The following is a 5,660-nucleotide window of genomic DNA, read 5'->3' as shown; positions in this document are numbered from 1 at the left end:
GTCTGCAAAGAAGTTGTTAAATGAGTCACAGCAGGCCGTCGTCGGGTTAAGTAAGGGATTTGGTGCAGGGGACACCTGCGTCATCTCCCTCACCACCTTAAACAGCTCTGCTGGACGAGACTCTGCAGATGCAATACGTGCAGAGGAGAAAGCTCTCTTCGCTGCACGTATTGCCTCCCGATAGGAACAAAGGAAGTTCCTATGGCGAGTTCTGTCAGATAAGAGGCGAGTCTTCCGCCACCTGCGCTCTAGCCGTTGTCCAAACCGCTTCATCCTCCTCAGCTCTGGTGTATACCAAGGCCTCCGATTAGAACCGGGATGGCAAGGGCGCTTGGGAGCGATCGTGTCGATAGCCCTGGTAAGATCGGTGTTCCAGGTATTGACCAGAGCATCGACAGGATCCCTGGCATTCCCAACCATTAAACCCTCTAAGGCTTTCTGGAATCCAATTGGCTCCATCAGCCTTCGAGGGCGGACCATTCAAATGGGTCCACCACCCCCGGAGGAGCAGAAATTGGCTCTGAGTTCTGTCTTGACCAGGAAATGATCCATCCATGACAATGCGGAGGTGCTTGCCACCTCCGCCCACGGATATGCCTGTTCGGTACAGAACACCGCATCGAGTGTATGACCCGCACAATGTGTAGGCCCGTTGACCAATTGGGATAGGCCCATGTTTGTCATGGTATCCATGAACTCCCGAGCCGCGCCTGTTAAGCTGGTCTCGAGCGGGATGTTGAAGTCCCCCAAAACTAAGAGTCTGGGGGTCTCCAACACCAGCTCAGAGACCAGCTGTGTCAGCTCGGTCAGGGAGTCTGCTAGACAACGGGGTGGCCGGTAGACTAGCAAAATTCCCATAATTCCCAGTTATGGGAATAATTTTAGGATCAGAATCACACAGAATGTCCAAAACCAAGTAAGGAACAAGCACAACCTGGTTAAAGGTAATTGGCATTCTGATAAAAGTATAAAAACACAAGTAGTGCCCCAGTGTCATATGAAATAATGAGTTGAAAATAATGACTGGAAATAGCTTGGTGAGTACTGAACACTGTTGACCATGCATATAGAATTTATGAGCCATTGTTCCAGTGTTCTTTGCTAACTTGGGAAAAAGACAGATCCTGCTAGAGAAGTATCTCAGCTTGTAAACATCAGTGATGAATGATACTCACAGAGTCATGAGGATGTGTGTTGAGGGTCACAAGGGCCAGTCTTGAGTTTTCATGGATTTTTAACTATGACACACATAAGAAATGGTGAGATTTACTGCATGTGATTTGGCTGGTAGCACCAGAGGTCACAGCTGGCAACACTTATAATTTAGTGTGTGTGTGTGTGTGTGTGTGTATGTTTCCAAATTTACTTTGATTTTGTTGGGTAATAGACAACACAAGCCAAATTCTTTTGCTGATTTCTGATGTTACTGATGCTAAGAAGTGGTTAAGCCCACAGCCTGGAAATGTTCTGGTTTGGACTACAATTTCTAGAATTCTCCAGTCTCTATGGCCATGGTAGTTGGGAATTCTGGGACCATAGTTCAAAAATAACTTTCTGAATCTCTGGATGGGCTTGTAGGTGAAGACAGAATTCCTGAAGAAGAAGAGCCCTCCCTCCATACCATCTGTCATCATCTGGCTGGGGTGGGGGAGTGAAAAGGCAGGCCCCACTCCTTCAGTACTAGCCAGAGCAAGAAGAAGGGCCCTCCCTCCAGTCCATCTGCCATGTCCAGGCCTCAGAAGAAGAGACAAACCACTGGACTTGATCCCCTTCCCCACCACCATTCCCTCCATGTCATGTCTTTTTAGATTGTAAGCCTGAGGCCAGGGAACCCTCTCAATAACTATCTGTAAGTTGCACTGAGAGCCTTTAGGGCTGAAGAGTGGGGTATAAATACAGTAAGTAAGTAAGTAAGTAAGTAAGTAAGTAAGTAAAATTCCTTAGATGAAGCCTAGCCAGAAAAAAACTTTTCAGTCACCCTGTAATTATAAGAAGAATAGCCTTTGCTTGGAACTGTTATAAAGTAAGGCAAAAACTTTCCTTCTAAGCATGCTACATCATGTTTCCAGGTTACTTTGTTAAATCATTGACATCATGATTGGCTGAAATGTTGGACTGAGATTGGGAAAAGTTGTCCAAAAGTGTTGTTCCAAGTCATAATGATGGGAGGAAGTCCAAAGTAAGAGCAATAGGTTCAAGCTTGGAAATCGAACTTGTTGGGATCAAACTCAAAGGGGCAGCAGTAGACCCCTACTGTGATAAATCTGCTATGCATTTCAGGGGAAAAACTATTCATATTTGTATAAGACTGGTTGTAGCCTTGCAGCAATACAAGGAGAGAATACAAACAATATAACTAACCAAGTTTTTCTTTCTTCTTCTTTAGACATGATCTTATTGTGGAAGTATCTGGGGAGATTTTCAGACAACCATATGTTCAGGATTCGTGGGATAAATTTAAATTGCTGCAGTCTGATACACAAGATCCTTAAACTGGTCTGTCTCGTTGTTTGCCGGGGAGTAGGGTGGGACAGCTCTTACAAAAATGCTAATCTCCATCCATTTATATGTAATATGGCCCAGAGGTGCCACTATTGCCTAAAGTGTTTTCTGAGAGGCACAAGATTTGGGAGTATAACACATGATGTCTCTGAGGATGAAAAGCATAGGTTTTATAGCCCTGACACCCATTGGGAAGATATGGTCTCACATAAGAAAAGATGGTCCCATGCCATTTACATTCCCTCCCTGTATTAGCCCATTGTGGTATCATGTGATCCAGGTAGGTATTACAGGTACTAGAGGATACCTAACAGTTTATTCTGGAACAGATACGTAAAGATGGAAAAAAAGGCAAAGCCTTCTTGGGTCCCATATTAGGAGAAAAGCAGGACAAAAATATAAAATAAAATAAAATAAAATTCCATAATTTGTTTGAACTTTTTTAAAAAATCAGTTGCATGTTAATTACTAATAGAATCTAAAGTTTTTCATTTACTGCATATGGTATGCTGAAATGGCACTATTTTTTATTTTTTGGTTGAAAAATAATTACTTGCCTTCCACTCTTACCTATCTATACCAATAATCAATTAGGGTTGTCAGACTGAAATCTGGAGATGGCTTCTGTACCATTAATGGTTTTATAGAGGAGGGAATTTCAGCAGGTCTTGCTTCTTATCTGGTTGCATGATAAGCAAACAAACACAAAAAGGTATAAACTTTCAAACATAGCAGATGAAAATAGTGACAATTCATGTGATGATTTTGCATAATTAGAATTAGAATTAAAGTAGTTTGCCTAATTAAAATAAACGACAATTTGCAATTTATTTTTAAAACTGGAATTTGCATAATATGCACCTTAGATGTCTGGATTTGAGGAAGTGGAATATGGCAACCTTGTCAAGTAGTGGCATTCCATGATTTGTTGTTTTTCATTTTTATTTTAAATGACATCATGTCAAAGAATACCTGGCCCAAGGGAACTATCATGCTAAACCCCTGCACTAAAGGCCAGGAGGGAATGCAGATCATACCAGATGATACCTCAGAGGACAGGTGACAGCCAGTCATGCTCTCCTCTCACTATGTGCACGTGAGTGCGTGGTGCTGCTGCACCTAGTGCCCACCCATTCTGCAGAGGAGTCTCCACTGTCTTCGCATGGCTTTTCCACTGCCCTTGCTCTCTCTGAAAGGAGGAAGCCATGGTAGTGGAGGAGGGGGGTGAGTACATCCCCTTCCATCCCCTCCTGCTGTTTCACTTGACCAGCTGCCTTGTATCCCTAGGTGGGTGGGTGACCGAGTGAATGAGTGAGTGAGACACTGGGAGGGGAGGAAGAGCAGGGTAAGCCAGCCTCAAAGTCCTTTCTGGGTCTAGCCAGACTATGAGCTTTATCACACTAGTGATATCCTGTGAGAAAATGGGAGTTAAACGAACGTTGTTTAAATTTGAATTTAAACAGAACTTGCAAATTTGGAAAGATTATTGCACAACGTTGCAGTTAACGTGAAATAACACGAAGTTGATCCTCAGTTGAGGAAACCAGCAGCTTTTTAAATCCTGTTTGTTCCAAATTTAAAAAGCTGCTGGTTTCCTCTGCTTTAACTATGGATTAACTTTGCATTATTTCACGTTAACTGCAACATCGTGTGATAAATTTTGGGCATTTCTGGGTTATCTTTGTGTTATATCATGTTTAGCTCCTGTTTTCCTGTGGGATCTAGATAGTATGATAAACTCCTATGGGTGGTGCACAGCTGGGGAGGTGGGCAGGTGAGGGGAGGGCTCCTTACCCTCAAAGGAGCTCCCACCACTCAAAACAGGATGTTCAAGAAAGCCTTGTTAATACAATGGGAAACATGATTATTTGTTGTGGCTTCTGGGTGTGTTTTTATCTGGCAGGGGAGACACCATGATCACGAAGGTGGTTTTCCCAGAGTGAGGCTCCTCCATTGCACTCCGGGTGTGCTGACCTCCGCAATTTCCCCAAATATGGGAAGCTCAACTGCATAATTTGTGGTTTTGAACAGCCTGTCTTCAGACTCTTTTGCTTATCATTAATAATTTCCACAGGCTGTAACTACCTCCCTTGACTATATTTCAGGAGATGAACTTCTACTTGACAGCTCCCTCCACCCCCCCAGAGATTGTTCGCACATAAGCAAGCTATTTGCATAAAAGTCTGGTAGCATGTCAAGACATTCCTGTCCTCAGTTGTGAGGAAAAAGAGTGAGGGAAATATTCCAGTTAATTTCATCAGACAGTTGGAAATAAGTTCTGATAACCAGAGTCTTTCGCCACCAGTTGGGTACAGGAGCAGCAACAGGAACATATGTGTATGAGAAAGAGCATGTGTCTATCAGTATTTGTGCTGGCTGACTTTTTTCTCTGACTAGTGATTACAGAAAATTCATTACTTTGGAAAATCCAATAAGAGGCTGCAAAACCCACACATATAATTTTAGGGTGATTTATGTTCACTAAGAATTATCTGGAATTCCTGAGCTAGTGCAATATGTCAGTTAAAGGATTTGTCTTACTTACCAGTCAGTTGAAAGATAAATTGAAGTGATTTTGTGGCTGCTTCAGCTAACAGAGAATGCAAAATTCTTCAGACAGTAAATCCACAGGAATAGTTACACATTGATCTAGTGTACCATAACTGGCTCTGTGATCCCTATTTGTACATGCACGGAGGGAATACTCAAAAGCCATCTATGTAAGCAAACCTCAGTGGCATAAATCCAGCTGCTAGTCCCAACTAGGTCTATTCTAAGTGGGATTAACAGTTGGGTTTATGTCAATGTGCATAGGTCAGATATAAAGTAGAAACACACTTTTTGTCAACTAGGTCTCACAACTATAGGGCCTAATGTTAGCCCTAAAGACTCACCTGCTTATCTTGGGCTATAATTGAGTTTGGCCTCTACTGGTATTGCCAATACATACTATTTGGTTTTAACAATTGGTTTTAACAACTACATTGATGTCATTGCTACATTTGTGGCTTTAAATCATCACCTTAGGAGTATTTACCCTAAATGATTGCTTATAAATTTTTAAATGAACAAAATAAATAGCTAGGGAAAGTGTGTTCATAGAATTTCAACCACACAGTCTTCTATGCACATACAACCTGTGTGTATCTAATTGTATA

General features: G+C 42.2%; 1 non-coding gene across 1 annotated transcript; it reads left to right on the top strand.

Annotated features, from left to right (window-relative positions):
* Positions 1–4,390: 4,390 nt before the first annotated feature.
* Positions 4,391–4,555, top strand: LOC149317310 (U1 spliceosomal RNA). The gene has a single exon (XR_016280792.1). It is a non-coding gene; the product is annotated as a U1 spliceosomal RNA (small nuclear RNA).
* The last annotated feature ends 1,105 nt before the right edge of the window (positions 4,556–5,660 follow it).

Source organism: Sceloporus occidentalis, unplaced genomic scaffold (assembly GCF_023333645.1).
Source record: "Sceloporus occidentalis isolate IW3139 unplaced genomic scaffold, rSceOcc1.0.p SCAF_3, whole genome shotgun sequence".
Classification (NCBI taxonomy): domain Eukaryota; kingdom Metazoa; phylum Chordata; class Lepidosauria; order Squamata; family Phrynosomatidae; genus Sceloporus; species Sceloporus occidentalis.
This window is presented reverse-complemented; position numbering and strand designations above follow the sequence as displayed.